General features: G+C 37.8%; 1 long non-coding RNA gene across 1 annotated transcript in view; it reads left to right on the top strand.

Moving 5' to 3' along the window:
• Positions 1 to 23036, top strand: part of LOC107965062 — a 72936-nt gene that overhangs the window by 46459 nt on the left and 3441 nt on the right. The window contains exon 2 of the long non-coding RNA XR_003305419.1: positions 3876 to 4032. This is a non-coding gene — a long non-coding RNA (uncharacterized LOC107965062). The remainder of the gene's footprint in view (positions 1 to 3875; positions 4033 to 23036) is intronic.

Here is a 23036-nt window from a genome sequence, read left to right as displayed (position 1 = left end):
TTGTATTTTATTCCAAAGTTATGCAATAAGAGAAAATAAGAATGATTTTTGTTAATAACATCGAATGGAGATAAGAATCGATTTACTTTACGTAAATGGATCCTGAAGTGTGGAGAATAAAGTCCAATTTCCATGAACGTATAAAATTATTCAAGATTGAACGATTAATACAAGTAATGTCATCTCTCTCGAAGAAAAAAAAGGAGAAGAAAATATGCAAGAGTTAGATTGTATGAAAAATCATACAGCGATCCAACTGGTGCTGAATTTTCGCGCAACGAAATTCAACGCGGCGCCCTAAATGTATCACGCATGTTTAATTCCATTCACCGCGGAGAGACTTAACCGGTCGACCGCAAGGGTTGCAACCCCTGTGACCACGGAGTAGCCTGAGCCCTCGGTATATTCAGGAATTTCACGCGCGTTGCGCCGTCAGGTCACGTTCTCGAGCGAGATTCCGGGGCATAAGTTACAGTTTGTAAGGGGATGAGTTTCCCTCCGCCTTTTAAACTGTCGTTCTTTACCACCGTACGAAAATCCTTTTTCCACTTTCCTTACGGCGGTAATAGTTTTATCAGCGGTACGAGCCTGTTCCTCGGGAAAGGGAGAGGATCCCGGGGCGGAGAGGGATGATTATAAAGCGCGTGCAAATATTTGGACGGCCGCGGGGGCAACAACGAATGCTAGAAAAGAGAAGCCGTGGCGGGCTAATGTCATTACGACTTTACCACTCGGTTCTCGGGCAAAATTACATTTGCCGGCCACCGCGGGCAAATGGAATAATAACAAGAGAAGGCTGATATCGGGCGGAAATAGTGGGTCATGTAGACGCGTTTAATAATCAAAGTAACCCGTCCGCGGGACCCGCCCCCGCCGAGTGGATCGATAATTTAAGGCTTTTCGGCGGCGACGCGCTGAAAAATTCAAAACTGCCGCGCGATCAACCGACCGACCGCTGGTCGGCAATGTTCGGCTAACATCGGCTAAGATCGGCGCCTGACTCGGTGCGGTATATATATATATATATGTTGGCGCAAAGGACGGTGTAAGAATTTTTGATATATTTCGGAATCGAAGGTATTTTCATTGAAATTTTTCCCTATTTTCCGAGTGGATGAAATAGTTTAACGTGAACGAAGATAATTTATCATTAAGTTTCAACTTAACTAACGATCGTAAGCAAGTGTGGCAAACGTTTCCCGTTGCAACTTAAAAAAAACGAATTAAGTAGTTTGAGAAATAAATTGCTTCTATTGGAGGAGACGCGTTGCGTTAAGTAGGTTCTAATTAGAAATGGAAATTAGAACGATCGTCAGAGGGGCTTTTAATCGGTGGGTTGCACAGCACACAGTTTCTATGGAAGAGGTATGCTTTCACGATTCATGAGAAGATACGAACAATGGGCACAGCGTAATTATGGATTAATTAGAGGGAATAAAACATCTGTAATAATCAATGAAATCTAATCCGACCACTCGGACGAATTAATATACGTAATTACAATACCGTGATATATATCTGAAAAGGAGAAAAGAAAAAAGAAAAAAAGGAAATATAAATTCAACGCTGCCCCAATTGTTCCAAGTGCATCGACGATTGCTCGATTTTTTTTTTTTTTTGGATTATCGCTCCGCCCGATTAATCGAATGGAATTCGTCGTTGAAAATATCGAGGCACCCAATTGAATCTCACTTAATCGCAGAAACAAGCGATTACCCCATTGGAACTCACTTAACGATTGATTGAAGTGGCGTCGAGATTCGAGCAATATTTTTCTTTTTTTTGCCTTTTTTTTTTTTTTTTTTCTTTTTTACTTTATCGACGAGAGGGTTGAATTGTTGCGAAAAGTGGATGCGAAACGAGATGAAAAATCTGTATCTGGGGATACAAATCTGGAAAGAAGATTTTCACCCGCGATTTCACCCGCGATATTTCGACGATTTTTGAACGAATTGAAGAGGTCCGGTGGCAATTTTGATTCGTTTACACGCATAACGTCGATCGTTAACGAAGAATTTCTCTTTTCATCGCGGGGCCCCGATTGAAAAGAACGTTAAACAAAAATCGGACGGATCCCGAAATTGGAAACTGATATCCCATCTATCAGTTACAATTTATTTGGTTCGTTATGGAAATTTTTCATCGATGAAAATACTCGTTACGCGTGAAAAGAATTCTCTCTCCCCTTTTTTTTTTTTTTTTTTTTACCTCCACTAATATACGCGAACAAAGTTTATTAAAACTTTCTGTTTATCTTTCCGTACAAATCTCCAAAAAGTAAAGGGAGGAGGGGGGAACAATTTAAAAACCCTCTTAATAATCCTCAACTCTTCTCGACCTCGCGTCATTCCTACAATCTTAACCATCGAAATTCCCACAATCTCGTTCCAACTTCTTTCTCCTCTCTCTCTCTCTCTTTCCCATACGTCTCGTTCAATTTCCAAGAAAAAAAGGCATCCTCCTCTTTCTCCATTCGCGAAATTCACAGGGATAACGAAGATAAACGCGGCCATTTGAAGGGAAGGGTGGGAACTCGAAACTCCGTCCCAAGGAGCCGATAGCCACGTTGTACGCGATACATCCGGCCAACATCTCGCCCGTTATCGTGACACACACACCGTATACGCCACAATTTCCAGCCTCATTTATTTTGGACGAGTTGGTATGCACGCGCGTCTCTCTCTTTTTTATTTTTTATCCACTCCTTCTTTTATTTTCCCCTCCCTTCGATTCGACGCGAATGGAAGACGCCACGGCATCGATCAACTGTCGAACGAGCGCCGGCTAATCGCGCACGGCCACGATATCTTGATCGATCGAGGGTGTAGGGGCGTGTGTTGGAATTAATTAGAACGATCACGTGCTGCGAACGATAGTGGTAGTGGTATAGTCCAGATAGGCTATCTTAAGTTTCTCAGATCCAGGAAGGAGGAGGAGGAGGAAACAAGAAAATTGTTAACCCTCCTCCCCTATCCTCGGATGAAGACGGACAAATTGTGCGCCGCCCGTCGTGAATTTGCCTCCTCTGCATCCTCTAGGAGGTCGCGATTATCGATTATCGATACGTTGTTTGTCGATTTTTGCCCGTGGCACTCCATGATTTTCGTTGGAGGATCGTTATATGGAACTTTTTTTTTTTTTTTATTTGTTCATTCAAGATTGGCGAGAGGATGTTTGTTATATTTTATTCTTTTTGCGGGGGATTGAAAAGGGATTGAGTTTTTTGGTAGAGGCTTTTTCGAAACTTGAAATTATTCGGTATTTTTGTATTTTTGTATTTTCTTTTAGAAGATTCGTTTTTAAAGTGTACAGCTTTGGATATTTTAACGAAATCGATCATCGTCCAATTGATATTACGTTTGTTTCCGTTTTTGAATATTTATTAATTTTTTCCCTTTTTCTTCCTTTTCTTTTCTCCTTTCTTTTTTTTATTCGTTTTTATTGCGATTTATTAATGTTATTTATGTCCACGGTCGTGTTCAATTGGATATGTAAAATATGTTTATTCTTCGTAACAGAGGCACGTCATATTGATAAGTTACTACATCAATTTCATAAATGTAAAGGGAATAAATTTGAAAAATAAATAGAGTTTAATAAATAAATAAATAAATAAATAAATAAATCGATCAAATAAAATCTTTATTCCTATACATTTTGCGGGGATTAAATAATATAAATTAAATAAAATATTAATAAAAATGTCTGTATAATTAATAACAAAAAAATATTTTTAAACATTCGTAAAAAAATGTTATACATCGTTTGAAAAAAGATATTATTTGTTTAAACAATATTAAAGATAATAAGTCTGGTTAAATATTACTCCAATAATGTTTTTCAAATATTTATTCGTATAATATTAAAATTTACAGAGAGTTATACACGTCGACATTAACGGTACGAAAAGTATAAACAATTCCTACTACGCGTCTCCTTGAATAATCTCCGAATATATCAGTCTTAATTCGACTTCGAACACGATAACATCGGGCGCCGAACCAAAACAAGAGAAACTGCGACGTTCTCGAGGTAAGTGCGTAGATATTCTTTTCATTTATTCTTAATATTTTAATTTTTATATGCAAGCGTGTATTTAAAAATTCTCGAGGATTGTTTTCGATCTTCTTAATCGTAGTAGTGGACAGGGCATTTGAGAATTAATCTCGTTAATAATTAATTCAATAAATATAGAAGAAATTCTCGAGAACTATTGTCCATAGTAATTTTTTTATTAATAGATACCGCATTAAAAATTATTTTCGTGTAGTTATTTCTTTATTACTTCAATCCATTTACGAAAAATATTCTCGAAAAATTATCTTCGACGGTAATTTTTCGTTACTTTAATTTTTCGTGGATTACTTTTGTACATTTATTTTTTAACGTAGTATCCATTTACGAAAAATACTCTCGAGGATTTTATTCTCGAACATTTTTACTTTAATTTTTACACTTGCAATTTTCTTTCTAAATTTCCTTTTTTTAATAAAAGATAATTAATTCAATGCGGTATCTATGTACGAAAAACAGTTTCGGAAAGAATTCTCGATAGTTTTTAATTTTTCGTTAGTGGATTACTTTCGTAATTATTTTTTAATGTAATGAAAATAATTATTTTTTAATGTAGTGAAAAATAATATTTCTAATTTCTTTTCTAAATTTTCAATATCGTATAATTAATTCAATGCAGTATCTATTTAAATAAAATATTTTTAGAAAAATATTTTTAGAAAAAATTCTCGACAATTATTCTCGAGTGATTTTTTTATTATTGGACACTGCATTGAAAATTCCTCTCGTATAGTTATTCTTCAGTCCATTTTATGAAAAATATTCTCGAAAGAAATTCTCAAAACTTTTCTTCGATAGTAATTTTTCATTAGTGGATTATTTTCGTAATTATTTTTTAATGTAGTGAACAATAGTCTTATATTTTTAATTCTTTTTCTAAATTTTCTTTTTTCAATATCGTATAATTAATTCAATGCGGTATCTATTTATGAAAAATACTTTTAGAAAGAATTCTCGACAGCTATTTTCAACAGTTTTTTTATTATTTTATACACTGCATTAAAAATTTCTCTCGTATAGTTATTCTTCAGTTCATTTATGAAAAATATTTTCAAAAGAAATTCTCAAAACTTTTCTTCGATAGTAATTTTTCATTAGTGGATTACTTTCGTAATTATTTTTTAATATAGTGGAAAATAGTTGTATATTTCTCATTTTTTTTTCTAAATTTTCTTTTTTTAATAATCAATGCGGTATCTATTTACTGTTTAAAAAATAGTTTCAGAAAGAATTCTCGACAATTATTCTCGACAGTAATTTTTTTATTATTGGACACTGCATTGAAAATTTTCGTATACTTATTCTTCGGTCCATTTATAAAAAATATTTCTGGAAAGAAATTCTCAAAACTTTTCTTCGATAGTAATTTTTCGTTAGTGGATTATTTTCGTAATTATTTTTTAATATAGTGGAAAATAGTTGTATATTTCTCATTTTTTTTTCTAAATTTTCTTTTTTTAATAATCAATGCGGTATCTATTTACTGTTTAAAAAATAGTTTCAGAAAGAATTCTCGACAATTATTCTCGACAGTAATTTTTTTATTATTGGACACTGCATTGAAAATTCTTTTCGTATACTTATTCTTCGGTCCATTTATAAAAAATATTCTGGCAAGAAATTCTCAAAACTTTTCTTCGATAGTAATTTTTCGTTAGTGGATTACTTTCGAAATTATTTTTTAATATAGTGAAAATAATTATTTTTTAATGTAGTGAACAATAGTCTTATATTTTTAATTCTTTTTCTAAATTTTTTTTTTTCAATATCGTATAATTAATTCAATGTGGTATTTATTTACGAAAAACAGTTTCGGAAAGAATTCTCGATAGTTTTTAATTTTTCATTAGTGGATTACTTTCGTAATTATTTTTTAATGTAGTGAAAAATAATATTTCTAATTTCTTTTTCTAAATTTTCTTTTTTCAATATCGTATAATTAATTCAATGCGGTATCTATTTACTATTTAAAAAATAGTTTCAGAAAGAATTCTCGCCAGCTATTTTCAACAGTAATTTTTTTATTATTGGGCATTGCATTGAAAATTCTTTTCGTATACTTATTCTTCGGTCCATTTATGAAAAATATTCTGGAAAGAAATTCTGAAAATTTTTCTTAGTAATATAGAATAGTTTCTTAGTAATAAAATAATTTTTCGTTAATGGATTACTTTCGTTAGTAATTATTTTTTAATATAGTGAAAAATATTCGTATATTTTTAATTTTTTTTCTAAATTTTCTTTTTTCAATATCTTATAATTAATTCAATGCAGTATCTATTTACTATTTAAAAAACAGTTTCAGAAAGAATTCTCGACAGTAATTTTTTTATTATTGGACACTGCATTGAGAATTCCTCTCGTGCAATTACTTTTCAATGCAGCATCCATTACGAAAAATACTCTGGAGACTTTTAAAACATTTTCACTTTAATTTTTGCACTCGTTTTTTTCAATAATTCCCTATTATTCCATTTAAAATTTACTATTTGGAATCAAACGAGCTTTCTTTCGCTAACTTTTAACTCTTTCAACTCTTTTGTACAAACGAGTCTACAACAATCCTCTCTCCAACTCGATCAATTTTTTTCAAATCAATTTAACCAACTTGATTTTCGACAACAACCTGCCAATATCGCGATACGGCAAATCATCGGCGATAAATTTATATCGCGAAAAATCACGATCATTAAACGCGCTCGACGTGTCCGCGATCGATTCTACTAATCTCAAGGATGCGCGTAATGTATTTTGACAGGATCCGTCCTCGAAGAGGGACAGGTTCGGACAGATTCGAGATATTTTTCGAAAGTCATGGCGGTCGCATCACGCATCTTGAATCATCGAGTTATTCTGTGTTATTAAGTGGCCATTCTACGACCCTCCTCTCGCATACCTTATTAGGACTGATTACACCATAACGGCCGTCAACTCAATTCCCAGCTGTGGTCTTCTCGTCGCTTCGAAATTCTGACGAGTCGTAACGAAAAAAAAAAAAAAAGAAAAGAAAGAGAAAAAAGTGCAGCGTAACGGGCAAAGAGTGGAGGGGGGGAGAAGGGTGGATCTTATCGTGTTTTCGAGCGAAAGGTGTGAAACGTTTGTCCCGTGGAAGGTATCTGTCGTCCATGTTCCGTGTATGTTGGAAGCCGGATTATCGGGGCACCGTTTAACCGATTATCCGTGCCTCATTTATCTGAATGCCTCGAGAAACGTGTTTATGTGTGCGATAGGGATGGAGGAGATGGCTGCTCGAAGGTAAGAGTTTTGAGATTCCGTTTTTTCATCGTGGAAAATGCAAGGGATTTATTTTGAACGGACTCTTATTACGTAATTTTAGATTCAGTTTATTATCAGTATTTTAAAAGATGTAGAAGGAGATGGGTTCTTCTAAATCTTTTTTCACATTTGCACAATTTTGTAAATTAGAAGGAAGAATTTTTATTTTTTCGATTAAAGATAATTTTTCTCTAAAAAGATTTAAATTAGATTATTCTTAGATCGATATTTAGAACGTAAAAATAGTACATTGTCGCGTTTACCGTCACGGATTAAATTACGAGGCGAGACTGTAAAATCGATCGCGTTTATTTAAATAATAGTTTGTGTATTCGTTGTGTGTAACGCGAATATATTTAGTTTATACACGCGTTATTCGCTACATTAGCAGGAACGGTAAATAACTCCATGGGAATAATTACAATAAAAGGGAAACGAAGTGCACAAACTGAATCCTCGAGAGGATCGTACAATTACAAAATGCATTCGACGTAACGCGGTGTGTAAAACGCTCTTTATTCGCGAGCCTCCCGCCGCGTTTCGGGGTCCATCGAGACCGCATTAATCTTCCCCTTGAATAACAAGTTTTTGCGCGGTTTTAAACGTGTAACAATTCTCGTCGTCCCTCGAAAAAGTCCCCCCGCGAAAAATTTGCAATCTCATCTCTGCCCGATCGAATCGAATGGAAACACTTGCCCGATATGAAAGAGGGGGTTTCTTCGAGAAAATAATCGAAACGAAACGACGAGCACGAAACTCTTATCGCGTTTAATTCGGTGAAAGCATTTTCCTTTTCGATTGCGCGATAAATTACGATAAATATTAAGCAGGCCTCGGGTGACGCAATCGAAAGCTTGGAGATGAAAAAATTGGATAGCAACCCTCGAATCTATTCACCGCGCTTCGAGGAGGGGTGCATGGGGGAGGAAAAAAATCGATATCGAATTTAATAATTTAAATTCGCAAAATTTTAACATTAGGGGAAAATAATTGTAGATCAAAATTATTACGTTTTTTTATTAAGATTAGATTCTTAGGTATCATTATGCTAGGTCGAGCAAAATTTCAATCATCCTAATCGAACGATAATTCATTTAACGCGTATCGATATATTCACACGAATGCTAATGCGTTACGATTGGACATCTGTCAATATTTTTTTCGCCCTTCCAAACGATTGAATATTTGAATATTTCGAGAGGGGGAGAGTCGAAATTAGGTTGTATTTCACGCGGAAATAATTTGGTTAATAATTAGAAAACGGTCATGATTCGATTTTACTTTAATAATGATCGATTTTAATTCAATTAAAAGGATCCATAGATTTTCTTTTTTAAAGCAAACGCTTATATTTCGCTAGAATATTTCCTTTTCATAAGGCAATTGTGATTCATTATCCTTTTGGTAAAAATATTTCATAAGGGAGATAATCGTTTCGCGTTTCCCTGATTCGTTATACGTTTTTTTGTCGATGATGATGATGATGTTTCTTTAGATTTTGCATGTATATATAACGTGTTTCGTTATTCGAGTAAATTGAACAAGAATAGAATTTTTTCGTGTAAAAGTTTAGAAATTACCTGATCGCATCGATTAATTTTTTAAATCCGTTTCATCGATCGACTCAAATTCTTCCTCTTTTGTCAGAAGAGGAGAAATAGAGCGTCGCAAAATGACTCGATTTACACGAAAACGAAACCTCGTAGTAAATAAATATTCTTTCTTTTCGATCCACTTCTTTATTAGAAATCATCCCTTATTCAACGCGTGTCATGAATAATGGAACACCCCGTATACCTGTGTGTATACTCGACGCGAGCATATTCGTTTCGTTCGAAGGGAAACGTAGTAGAGGGAGCGTTAATAAAGATGAGTGACGACGTTTAATTAGTATTAGTCAGGAAGGTAGCGCTGCTCGACACGTTAATCGAGAGAGCAGTCGAATGTCACGAGTGGGGAGGAATGTTGGGGAACGTGGTATATTTTATATCTCCTTTGACGATTTATTATTCAAAAAGATGTCGTAGATTTTGATTAACCCTCTCCAAAATTTCCTTCCCGACCAAGCTTCTTTGAAACCAGCTTATTCTCGCAAGATAGAATTATGAACAAGAAATCCTTATGAAAATTATGAAAAAGAAAAAAAAACTCGGGAAAAGAATGAAGCTGATAAAGAAATTCCCATTGAAAGTTCGTTTCACCCGTTCGTTTAAAAAGTTGCACTCGATGAACGATTAAACGAAGAAGAAAGAAAGAAAGAAGAGAGGACGAGTAAAAGAGCGGAACAAAAGGAGAGGGAAGGTCGAGTGGGGAGAAGGAAAAACGCTTGACGACGCTTAATTCGCAGGAAGGCCACTTATTAGCCGTAGACGCCTTCCGTCCCGGAGTGCACTCGTGAACGTCGCGACTATCGTTCCAATTGTCGAAGACAAAGGGGCGGTGAAGGGGTGGGTAAAGGGCGCGATGCTGTTGGAATGAAACGGACCATTTGGCAAGGGCGAAGGGGATAAATATGCAAGAGCGCCCCTCGGCTCGAGGGGAGCAAGTTGGATGTGTACGGGGTGGTATGAACGTGGGAAACGTTTGAAGTAAAATTTCAAGTCGAGATTTCTGCGAAGAAAATGTGCCAATGTTTGTGAATTAATTAATAAGAGAAGGCCTCCGATCCATCCACGTGTGGAAAACTTTTAATTAATTAATATTCGAGAAGATTTAATTCGTGATAAATTTCATGGATAAACATCTACCAGTTTTCGAACGTGAAGTTGCCCGATTTCAACAATACTCGAAGATATTTTCAAGCTTGAAATTCAAAATTGAAAAGCCTGGAAATTTTCCCCAACTCGTCCCCTGCGTTCGAATTATATACTTGATCAATTGTCATCAATCACGTGACGTCACTGTACAAAGAATAGGAAACAGAAGACGGAACTAACTTGGAGAGATTTTGTTTCTCTGCACAATCGTGTTATTCCCTTCCCCTTCGAAAATATTACATTCTTGGAGATTCAGGGTTGAGAGGGGATCTGGAGCGAAATTTCCTTCGATTCTCGTCTAATTTGTTATCGGCGTAATGGGGAGGGTTTCGATTATATCTCGTGGGAGAGCTTGAAAAGCTTGTAAATACGAAATTTTCGGGGGAGAGGACGTTATTTCGCGAAAATTCCGTGAAATTATCGTGCAATTTGGTGGAATTTGGCGAGGGTGCATCCTGGAAAACTATGGGGGATGGAAATTCTTAACGTGCCGCCGTAAGAAGAACACGTATCGTTTTCAATATTGCGGACCGTTTTTCGTCGATCGTTTTTCATTTGACCGTGCCGCTGGACATGTAATATCCCGTCCCTCGATAATTAAATTTCCTTGGAAATTATCGAATATGGATAATAAAATGGTGGGGGGAGGGAATTCGAGGAAGGGTTGGCAGGAAATAAACTCAGCCCGGGGCAGATTGCTCGTGGATAGCTAGGAAAAATTCTATACACTCGATCTTCTTGATTCGAGATTTCGAGTTTATTGGATGTATTCTCTCTCTTTTTTTTTATTGATAATCATCGATAACACGGAATTATTCCCTCCCATCTTTCGCACAAAATAAGCTCTATCATTCCTTCAAATCTTTAGAAAGATCCATCCAAGATTCATGGAATATAAGAAATAAGAAGCAAAAGAAGAGAATTAAAAAAAATTGATGGATTCTTCTTTAAACACAGATGAAAGATTCGATCGAGGTAGGCGTGTTCTTAATGGGGAAGAACAAAAACACGGTTTCGAATAAATCGAAGAACGATAACTTCTCTCCAACGAAATCCACGGAAATTTCATTCTTGGGGACAAGGAAGCGCGGAGAGAAAAAGGTTGCCGGTTGCACAGAGGCGGTGGATCCTCTCCACTCTCGAGGAGGAGGATCCTTGCGAGGTGAATGGGAGCCGAAAAGCCGGGTGGCGGCGCGAACCCCCATAACTCCGTGTCTAATCCGAGTTCGTCTCGCCCGCTCACGGGCCATCTCCCACGGAGAGTTTGTCCTTTTGCCCGTTCATAGCAAGAACAGACAGAAGAGATTCGAGTCATCGGCAGATCGGCGGCCCAGTCAGTTTCCAGGATCGAACGTTTCCGCGCGATTCCCGATCGAACAGCTGCTCTTCTTCGACCACTCGCTTTTCAACCCCTTGTCCTCTTACTTACACACTCTCTACTTTTCCTTCAATACAAATATTCTCGCAGTGATAACCGGGAGCGTGTGTGGAATTATTGATAATTGTTCGTTTCTTGAAGTTTAATCGATTGATGATTGAATTTTTGAGCTTTGAATTAATATCCAGCGGTGATTCTCCTGTATTTAGATTGATGTGGCAACTTGAACGGCGACAATATTTATTTATGTTTAATTTTTTGTAGAATATAAGTAGATTTTATAAGTAGGTTTCCAAGCTCTTTATAATCTTATGAGACGTAGAATAATATATTGTTTTTGCATCCCTATCCATAATTTTAATTCCATTACATCGATTAGATAGAAATTGATACTCGATTAAACTCGTACGAATAATTCTATAATAAGAGTGATTTCTTCGAATCTCTTCTTCTCTTTCTTTCTCCATTCTTCTAATTATATCGTTGCACAACGTAACAACAATATTACGAACTTTTTCAACTTCTCTATTCCTCCATACTCGATTGAAATTTCCAACTCGACTCGACTTTCCCCTTGTTATATTCGTGGCTGTGACACTGTCAAAACCTCACGCGATCGCAAATTCCACGGGAAACGAGGGGCAAACAAGCGCGTTCCTTCTCGAATTTCCGCGAAACGCTCGTAAAAATTTCCTTTAGCCCGGCCTCGAGGGTTGGAGAATGGAGGGAGATCGGCCACGTTTTTAATAATCGAGTTCTCGATTTCATTACGTTGGAGGCGTAGCGATTCCCTCCCCCCTGTCGAGGGAATACGACGTTCGACGTTCTCCTCGAGTCGAGCGAGATTTTTTTCGTCCTCGAGAGACGTCGGGTCCTCCGCAAAAATGTATTCCCCGGCACGTTTTCTATCCGAGAATTTTCGAACTGGGAGAAGGGAGGGGGAAGAGACGAGGAGAGAAGGTCTTTCTAATAAGACTGTCCTTTAATAAGCGATCCGGCGTGCCATCTAATTTGCGTTATCAGGCCCGTCTCGTTAGCAGTTGTGCTCACCCTCCCTTCCTCCCTTCCTTCGTCCTCGTTGTTCCCGTTGGAATAATTAAAACCCTGCGACGTGACGCGATGAAACGCGGAATCTCTGTCTCACGACGTTGGGAACAAGGCTGTTGCGAAGTGTTTGAGTTGTAGGTTGGGCAAGTTGGGGAGGATCTGGGAAGAGAGTCGCTTGGAATAAGAGTAATAATAATAATAATAAAAGGAGGAAAGAATATAAACGAAATCGAGATATCGAGACGAGAATCTGTCTTCTTTTTGGCGAGAGATTTTTTTATCTCGTTTTTATCAGATAGATCGTATTCGAGAATGGATCGATATTCGTTTGGATAATAGAAATCGAGTGAATGAAAAATTGGGGATTAGGAATCTTTAGTATCTTGGTGTTGTAGAATAGTATCTTTCCGATAATTTATCGAATTCTCTTCAGTTTCGAATTTTATCTATTCTTGCTGCATTTCTTCTTTTTAATTTTCGAGCTCTTTTGGAATTTATCTATTCCCCTCTTGTCGCATTTCTTTTCAAAATTTTTGCGGACGTGCAATGCAAATTTTTTAATTTTTGAGCATGTTTGACGATAAAGATCTTTGGTATCCTCGTGTTGTAAAATAATATTCACTTTTCTTTAATTCTTTTCAGTTTCGAAATTTACTCCCCTCTTGTCGCATTTCTTTTCAAAATTTTTGCGGACGTGCAATGCAAATTTTTTAATTTTCGAGCAACGACGAGAAAGATCTTTGGTATTCTCGTATTGTAAAATAATATTATTCATTTAATATTTTCTTTAATTTATCGAATTCTTTTCAGTTTCGAAATTTACTCTCCTTTTGTCGCATTTCTTTTCAAAATTTTCGCGGACCTGCAATGCAAGTTTTTTAATTTTCGAGCAACGACGTTTGACAATAAAGATCTTTAATAATGTTATAAAATAATATTATTCACTTTTCTCTAATTTATCGAATTCTCTTTAGTTTCGAAATTTATTTATTCTCTTGTCTTGCCGCATTTCTTCTTTTTAATTTTCGAGCTCTTTTGGAATTTATCTATTCTCTTCTTGTTGCATTTCTTTTCAAAATTTTTGCGGATATGCAATGCAAGTTTTTTAATTTTCGAGCAACGACGTTTGATGAGAAAGATCTTTGGTATCCTCGTGTTGTAAATATTATTCATTTTTTTCTAATTTATCGAATTCTTTTCAGTTTCGAAAAATTTTTGCAGACAATGCAAGTTTTTTAATTTTCGAGCAACGATGTTTGACGATAAAGATCTTCATTATCTTCTAGTGTTGTAAAATAATATCTTTCAAAAACCTATTCCCCTCGCATTTTCTTCTCAAAATTTTCGCGCGGTGCAAGTTTTATTAACCTTCGAACGTGGCGACGAGAAAGATTTCGAAATCGCAGCTTTCGCGAACGCGCGCAGTCACTGTGTGGGAAAAACGTGGAACGATTCGTCAGGGATCGAAGGGAACACGTGTTCCTCTCCGTGACCAATTTAACCGGATACCGGAGGCCTGCATAGGCCTATACTTCCACGAACCACCACCATCACCACCACCACCACCACCCTCCTCTTATCCACCCGGTAGCGTGAAGGAAGGAACGTCAGTTGCACGCATGCATCTGGATCATTGTCGGCCTTAGAAGGCCTGCGGAGGTGGAAATCGCTTCGAAATTCGGGCACCGTGACAGCGTTTCGTCGAACATCCACCAGGGATGGAACGGATCCATCTATTGAAGTTGCACGCTTTGGCTCGACACGCTGGATAAGCGAAGGGAACGTGAGTTTTTTTTTTTTGAGATCCTCTCTGAGGGGAGGAGAGGTCTCCGTTGAATGCGGATCGTATTCGTAAAATCATTTTAGATTCATTTGATATCGAATTTTTCTTTCTTTTTAATTATCAGTTACGAATAAAATAGTTTTATTCGCAAGTTGATTCGAGATAAAAGTTTAAACGAGACATTGATCATTCGATAAGCAAGGAAATAATTGCGAGAAGGGAGGATAAAACAATAATTTAAGAACATTTGGCGGAAAATTAATAAAACGAAATTTCGCACGGTTAATCTCTCCCTCTCCCAGAACGTGTGAAAATGAATTAAACAGGCCCGGAATTTCCATTCTCCGGCCAAATTACACGCGCAGGAACACACGAGCATCATACCTGTTTAACCAGAATTACGTCGTAGCCACCTAACAATTCATTTCCCTGCCCCCTCCTCCCTCACAAAACCTACAATCTGAACGCAACCTCTTCGGTTAACCGTATCAGATCGACGCGATAAAACACGCGATACGCGCACAAGGAAAACAATCGCCTCTCCTCCGGATTACATTTCGATAAATCGCACGATCTGGTGAGAAAAAAAAATCACCACATTCCGTCTTTCGTTTATTCCGCTCGAAAAGGTGTCGTACATTATTGGACGATCGCGTGATGAGACACTCGAGTTTCATAAACTCGGGGCCCTCCAACCAATTCCTTCGGTCGTTTAGCCTTTGATTTAATGGAGTTTAAATGGATAGGGGTGGATCCATCCGGGTGGTCCTGTCCAAAGATTTCGATTCAATCATTTCCACGATGCGATCGATCCTCTTTTCGATGTATTGGAATGATAACACTTCTCTTCTCTCTTTTTTTTACGATAAGAGAGAATACGTTTAGCGACATCGATGATGATCATCGATGGTCCATTGTTATCTTGTCGTGGAATGGATTCGATAAACGGGAGTCTGTTTCATCCTCGATAAAAATAAATTTTATGAAATGTTTAAACATTTCGTAAGGAAGAATTCGAGAACTTGTTCTTATGAATCTTATATCTAAATTAAGAATTATGTTATGTACAGAGAAATAGAAACGAAATCGAGGATTAAAGAGAGAGAGGAGGAGAAAAAAGAGGGAGAATCGAGGATTTCTAACAGTTTCGCGATTAAAAACGACAGATCTCGCAGATTTGTCTCGTTGTAACGGTAGGGGAACGTGTCGCCGCGTTTGGAGTTGGAGCTCGTGTTTCCCATAGTTTATGAAAAATCGCGCGTCGGCAAGGCGATTTAATTAAGACGCCCGGTGAAACGAAGCTGGAATATAATGTCACGACGAATCCGCGTCGAGAATTATTAACAGGTTTACCCGCGCCACGTGGGACGCACCGGTGCCTCCTCTCTCCCTCTCCCTCTCCCTCTCTCTCTCTCTCCTTTCTGATTGTATTCTCCCCTCGCAATCGCACGCTTTTCCTATTCGAAACAATCTCGTGGAATAATGTTTGGAAAGTTGGCGGATGTTGTTCAACCGTTTGTCGAAATATATTCCTGGAAGATATAGTAAACTCGGTGTTCGACGATTGGATATTATTTATATTTCTTTTTTTTAATTTTTTGGATATAAAAGGAGGATTTTTTGGAAGTTTTTATTATTAGAATTTTTTATTATTTTTATTATTATTATTAGAATTTTAAATATTTTGGTTGGTATATTAAATGAGATATGCAAAGAGGTATCTTTTTTAATTCTTTTTTATAAATTACACCACTTATGCTTGGATTTGATCAATTTTTAAATTTTTCCGATTTATCGTACGAATTAAAATGTTAAGGAACGTCGATTAGCTAATTTATGGAACGAATAATTAATGCGAATAAGTACGAGATATTTTGACGTACTACAACGCTCAATTTATATATATATATATATAGAAGAGAGGAGAGAAAGGGGGAGGGAGAGTATTCCCTCTCAGAAACTGTGAATCTTTCATTAGATTCCAAGCACCTTCCTTATTAAAGGGTTGAGAAACTTTCTGGTAAACTTGACTGTATATACGTCTCTGTATAAGAAGAGGTTGCCTCCTTCCTTTCGGAACTTCCTCTTCCGTAATGAAAAAAAAAAAGAAGAAGAAAAAAGGAAAGGAAAATAGAAAAAAGAAAGTAGACAAGACAGAGAATGTTGTTGTTTAATATTTTAACGAGCGAAAATTAGTATCGAAAAGGGGGAGGGTATCCTGTTGACGAGATCAACAGTTGAAACTTGGTGGCCGCTGCTCGCGTTTCGCACAGGTGTTGAACACAGTTACAAGGAAAATCCGTGTAACGCGAGGGAACGTGCCATGTTTACCTGAGCCACTTGATTAGAATTGAACGACTATCTCTCTTTCTCTCTCTCTATGTACACAAAACAGCAAATTGGAAACGTTGATCGCGTTCTAACACGAGGTAAAATTAGCGTGAACGAGTTTCGTTTCGCCAGGTATCGATAAATCAAACATCGCGTTCTCCAGAAATGTTTCTCGTTATAGTTTCTTTTCTTGAAGGAAGATTGTTGAAGATTCTCGTCGAGGATAACTGTTGGTCAAGAAGGAATTGGCGAGAATTTAATTAATACAAGAAAGTAGATCGAGTACAAAATTTTTATTACTTGAAACGTGTGATAGAATATTTCATTTTTCGTGATTCGCTTGTAACGTTTCAAGATCGATCGACCAGTTTCGCAAGGAAATTTTATGGGGGCACGTTAATAAAAGATTTAGAGGGGTCAGATGCACTATTGTGCAAGTTTGGCGAATGATGGATGAAGGGTCGGCCTACGCAAAGTCACGAGAAATCGACAGAAGATCGGGAAGAAGAAGAAACAGATTTTTTTTTCAATCCTCTTCCAAATTCCCTCCCCCTCGATTAAAACACCCGGCCCAATAAATAAACCCCTCGAAGCCCTGAAAGCCATCGAAAACGTCCAGTTGCTCGATCGAGGAAGAGAAAATCCTGAAACCCCGGATAATAAGAAGAGGGAGAGGATCGTAACGCGGCCAAGTATTTAATTGGAGGGGAAGAAGTTTGGCGTAAATCAGCGGATCAACCCTTTTCCACTATTATCCTCCCCTCCCTGTTTCCAAGAAATATTTATTCGACAACGGCCGACCCGTAAATCGACGGGAGAAGAGCATTTAGCCTCGTATCGTTTAACGCGCGTTTCAAATAAAAGCGATACTTCCGCCCGGTTTCGCGCGCGTTCGAAACGATCCATTCTCCTGCCGAGCAATTACCGTTGCACGAGGATGGATAATATGAATCGTGACAAATACGATCGATCCTTGCCAAATTGGAGAAAAGGAATGAAATCCTTTCTGATCGAAAGTCTCGTCGAAAATAATAAAGCGCGCTTTTGTCATGTTACATTCAATTTCTGAAGAGAGATGCTTTTACATCGATGAACTTATCCATTCCATTATTGTTTTTTTATATCGTTTTGAAAGACAGGAACGAAGTAGATAATGAGATAAAGTCTAGTTAAGGAGAAGAAAGGATACTTGCGATATATGAATGAATTTCGAGTCGTTTGGTTGGGCTGGAAACTTTTGGATTGGACGGTCGGTTTACGATCCCGTTGGAAGGCGGGATAAAGAGGAAGAGCCGGGTGAAAAACCCGAAGGTCGGGTAACGGCGGATAAGCGAGACAAATCGTGGTCCGGCTACGAATTGGAAAGCGTGACGATTAAAGCCTCGGCCGCGACATCGGTTTTCGGCCCGATTCTCGGGGCCTAAACACCCGTGAAGCCTGTTGGAGACCGCGGCGAGGGACGACAAAGGAGTCGGGCTCGGTTTCGGGAAAAAAGAAGCGGCCTCGAGAAGGTAACTCGAGAACACGGTGGACGTGGAAAATTTTGGATTTTCTGCTGGAAATTTTTAAACGTTCCCCTCGTTTAAAAATTGTTCACCTCGCTCCCGCCTGATTACGGAGAGATTTTGAACAGTTTTGAACGGCGTGAAGACGGGTTAGGTTGGGGTTAGGTTGAGTCGAGGCAAAGGGTGGCTGGCTTTTGTTGGAACGTATCAATGGTAGAATTATAGACTTTGACTCTGTAATCTCATAGAAGTGTTCGATGACTCGGTTCTGAAACTGTTCATCGTTTATCAAAAAAGAAAAACACTTGAAATTCTTTCTAGAAATTCGTTCCGAAAAACTTTTCATTCGATCGAAATTTCCTTTCTTTTTCTCTATCAAGTTTTTTCGAAAAATAAAAAAATAAAAAGATGAAACAAGTTTCAAAATTCTTTCTCGAATCGAAGGAGGCGCATCTCTCGATTCAGCAGTCGTGATCGAAATATTCCTCTCCCTTTCTTGACTTGAAATTCTTTGTAGAAATTCGTTCCGAAAAACTTTTCATTCGATCGAAATTTTCTTTCTTTTTCTCTATCGAGTCTTTTCGAAGAATAAAAAAATAAAAAGATGAAACAAGTTTCAAAATTCTTTCTCGAATCGAAGGAAGCATATCTCGATTCAGCAGTCGTGATCGAAATATTCCTCTCCCTTTCTTGACTTGAAATTCTTTGTAGAAATTCGTTCCGAAAATCTTTTCATTCCGAATTTTCGACTCCTTTCTTTTTCTCCATCGAGTCTTATCGAAGAATAAAAAAATAAAAAGATGAAACAAGTTCAAAATTCTTTCTCGAATCGAATCGAAAAGAGCGCATCTCGGTTCAGCAGTCGTGATCGAAATATTCCTCTCCCTCTCTTGACTCTTGGATTCGTTTCCGGTCGAACGCCGCCGCCATTTTTCCGCCGGATCCAATCTAATTTCGCTGGAAAAACGCTTAACAGATTCCTTGTCGCCGACGTCTTAATGGAACGTCAGGTTTATTCGACGCGGCGGGAAAACCGGAAGTACGCGTTGGACCTCCCCGTTTCCTTAATGGGTCGCATGGACTGCGACCCTGTTTCATCGCGCTCGATTTTTCGCAAAAGAGGGGAAGAGGAGGCGGGTGAAATGAAATCGATGGCGCGTTTCCGCTCTCTGCATGTGCAAGAACGAAATTTGTGAATTAAAGAAGAATCTATTATCATCTCTTATTTTCGTTCATAAGACGGAATATATTTTAATTCGAACTTTCCAATTTATCAATCGACAATAATAATAGAATTCCGTATTATTATAGAAGAAACTTGTAATCATTTCTTCTTCTTCTTCTTTTTGCTAAGGTGTACCAAACGAAATATAAACATTTGGTATTTGTCGAGAGATTCATTGTTGCCAAAATATCGTTTCGTTTCACAGATACTTTTTCCCGTGTTTCCCCTCGAATATTAATTAATCGGAAGTAAGTTGGTGTATAAATTCAACTCCTTATTCTCTGTTCGGCGCGAGACCAAAGGAATCCGCGAATCCCGGAGGGACGCGAGAATAAAGGGCGAGCTTAAGGAGTGCACGCATAATTTAATTAAAAGTTCATTCACGAATTACACGTTAAGTCGGGAGTTAAATCATCCGCGCAGGTGTGTATCGTGGGCCCTGTTCGCTCGTGGCTCGAGCTGATTTATCTCGATATAACAAACGAGGGGCAAAGAATCTAGCGGGATTAAAAAAAAAAAAAAGGAAGGAGAAGGTTGTTAGAAGGAGTTATAGTCTGTTCAAAATCAATTGACTACTGAAACCTATTAAGAAGCGAAAGCTAACAATTCTTCGCCCTACGATTCTTGCGGTTTCTTATTTCTTTTTTTTTTTTCTCTCTACTTGTAGAAATCGAAAGCTTTCTAAATATTTCTTTATGGTGGGATGTATAGAGTAAAGGTTTTTTGTTTTGCTCGATCGAAACGATACGATTATTCGTCATTGTACGAAGAATAAGGAAGTAATATCTTTTCTAACGATTGGATAATTGGGTATCGTTGTTTTTTTTACACCATCTATATCGGGATTATATTTATACCTCGCCTTGTTAATCCTCTAATTTGAGTATCAACGTCGTTTTTATTACGTAAAATTTATATCGAATGAAATTAAATTCTCGTTAAGTAAGAAAAAAAAAAACGTTATTAAAAAAGTAAATCAATCGTTCCATGCTTTCACAAATGGACACCCATCAATTAATATAGCGATAAAATAATATGATCAACATCGTTGTGAACGATCATTTCGAAATTTGTATCCGTTCGATACAAATTATTGAACGTCTGAAGAAGGATGGACGATGAAACAATGGAATTCCAGTGGAAGCGCGGATTAACTCGTGTCGTGTTTCGCGTACTAAAAATCGAGGAAACCAGGGGAGGAAAGCATCCTAAGTAAAAACGCGTGACGTCCCTGCGATCTACCTATGCCGCAGGGGACCACCCGCACGCAACCTGCGTCACTTTCTTTTCTTTTCGCCTCCCTTTTCCTTCTCTCTCTCTCTCCTGCTCCCTTCATCCTCTCTGCTCGTCTCTCTGTCCGCCCCTCTGCGAATATTCTTCTTCTTCTTCTTCGTCTTCTTACTTCACCTTTCTAGTTTTTTTCTTCTTTATCTCTGCAGCCTCTCTCTCTCTTTCAGTTCGTCCCCTTTTGCGGATTTACGAGTCGACCAGACTTTACAAATGGACACACTGTTCCTTTCTGGGGCAACGTGTCGCACGTGGTTCCCTCCTTTCCTTCGAGAAAGGAGTCGTGTTTCGGTGTCGCAGCGCCACCAAAGAAACGAGATAATAGAAAATGATACATCGTGAAAAGGATGTTGAGATATTAATATTTAATTTTCTATTCGTTTTAAGAAAGAGAGGCATCGATATTACAAATTTGTCACGTTTAATAAGAAATTGAAGAGAGAACTTTACATTCGTATTTGAGAAAGAAAATTTTTTCTTCAACTTTCCATCGAAAGTTTCTCCTTAAAAATAAGTAAATCGTTATCCCAAAATTATATACAAATTATAACTTGCCCGGAAACAATTTAATTTTTAAACTTTTAACTTTCCAATACAATTCTGGAACAAGATCGTGCAAAAAAAAGAATAATAATCGAACACCTGTCTTAACTGCCTATCTTCTCGAGAACCACACGCGCGCTTTACATCAATCACGGTCGTTCGAGCAGATGATCAGAGAGAGAGAGAGTTTCACCTGCCGTTTCTCGTCACATCGCGACACTCGAAAACGAGATAAATCAAATGGAAAGGAAACGAGAAGAGAAATATATATATATAGAGTGGGGAAAAAAAATATTTTCGATCACGATTTCGATCATGCGCCATCACCAGCCAGGGGTTATAATTTCGTGGACTTTCATTTCACGCCAGGACAACAAATGTCCCGTGGCACAGCTGTTTTTGACAAATCTAGCAATCGTATTTCATCCCCCGTCGGAACATCGTGTTTTCCCGCGCTTTCGCGACTTCTTTCTTTTTTTTTTTTTTTTTCCCTCTTTTTCACTTAGTTTCGATACGTTTAACAAAGGGAAGACATTTTATCAGATACCTTTTCACTGCGATTTATTCTATTTAGTTCACGAGAGAGTTTATACATTTTATTTTTCGAATCGCTATAATTTTTGATCGAGACAAATAATTTTCTGTTTCTGAAAAGAAAAAGAAACTCCACTCTTACTCATCTCTGATAATTAGCATAAAATCAATCATCCTTTTAATTCTATTTCTCATCGAACCATCCAATTCGCGAGACGTAACAATTTCGTATCGATCTCATTCGCTGTCTTCATTTTTCGATAATTATAAATTATAGCGAACCCAGCTGATCGTATAATTATACGCACGCATACACGCATGCATAAGAAGAATCAACGTTACAACGCTACACACCGTTATTAAAACCAACCGACCCTTAAATAGACAACGTTGTACTTAAGTGCATCTGGTGATCCATCCATCCCGGTGGTCCCCCCCCGGTCGTGGTAGTTGATTCCGTCCTATATTATTCCCTCCTTTCGAAGAAAGAAACGTCCTTCCTCCCCGACGCGGTTCCTTTCTCGAGATTTACTCCCGAGGAGAGGTTGGGGCGTTAATAAATTTCGATTACGTAGCCAACCCTTCCCTCTGCAAATAAAAAAGAGAGGGAAGGGTTGAGGACCTTGCTCCTCCTCCTCCTCTTTCTCTTCTGTGCTCGGTGACCGGAATAATTAAGATCAAAAAGGAAGGAAAATATCTAAGCGCGTCACGTAACCCGGCGTTTTCAAAAGGAGGGGAAGAAATGTATTCACAGCGGGGGCAGGCAACAAGAGTCTAAAGACATTAGACCACAAAAGGTCATGGAAACGAAGGGAAGGGAGGGATGCTTCCGCTCACAATTAGGAAGCCGGATTAGTGTAACGAGTTTTCCCTCCCGTTTAAGTCCGGTCGCCTCCAGACTTCTGAATGCCGTCCCGAAAACCGTGTTAAACGTTTTGAGACACTCGAAATCAAGGGAGACGCTTCTCCTCGATCTTCCGTATCGTGGAAGAGAATTCTCTTCTTCGTTTCTTTTTCTCGCAAGCAACCTGCGTTTCCTTTAATTGCGAGAAGAGGAAAGGAGAGGATCGATTGATTTTGAAATAATTCTCGTAATTGCATATCGGAATTATACGTCCTCGTAGATTATACTCGTGGAAAAGGAAGTCTGTGCATGTCTGTACGAGCAAATTATAATTGGAAAAGATGTTGAATGATCGCTTACGTGTTGGAAACTCCATCTCCAAAAATTAGAAAAATTATAATCAACTACTTTACCTTCCTTTTTTATTTATTATCATTCATCCCCTATCAAAAT

The sequence above is a fragment of the Apis mellifera genome, linkage group LG10 (genome assembly GCF_003254395.2).
Source record: "Apis mellifera strain DH4 linkage group LG10, Amel_HAv3.1, whole genome shotgun sequence".
In the NCBI taxonomy this organism is placed as follows: Eukaryota; Metazoa; Arthropoda; class Insecta; order Hymenoptera; family Apidae; genus Apis; species Apis mellifera.
Note: the sequence above shows the minus strand (reverse complement) of the source record. Positions and strands in the feature narration are given on the sequence as shown.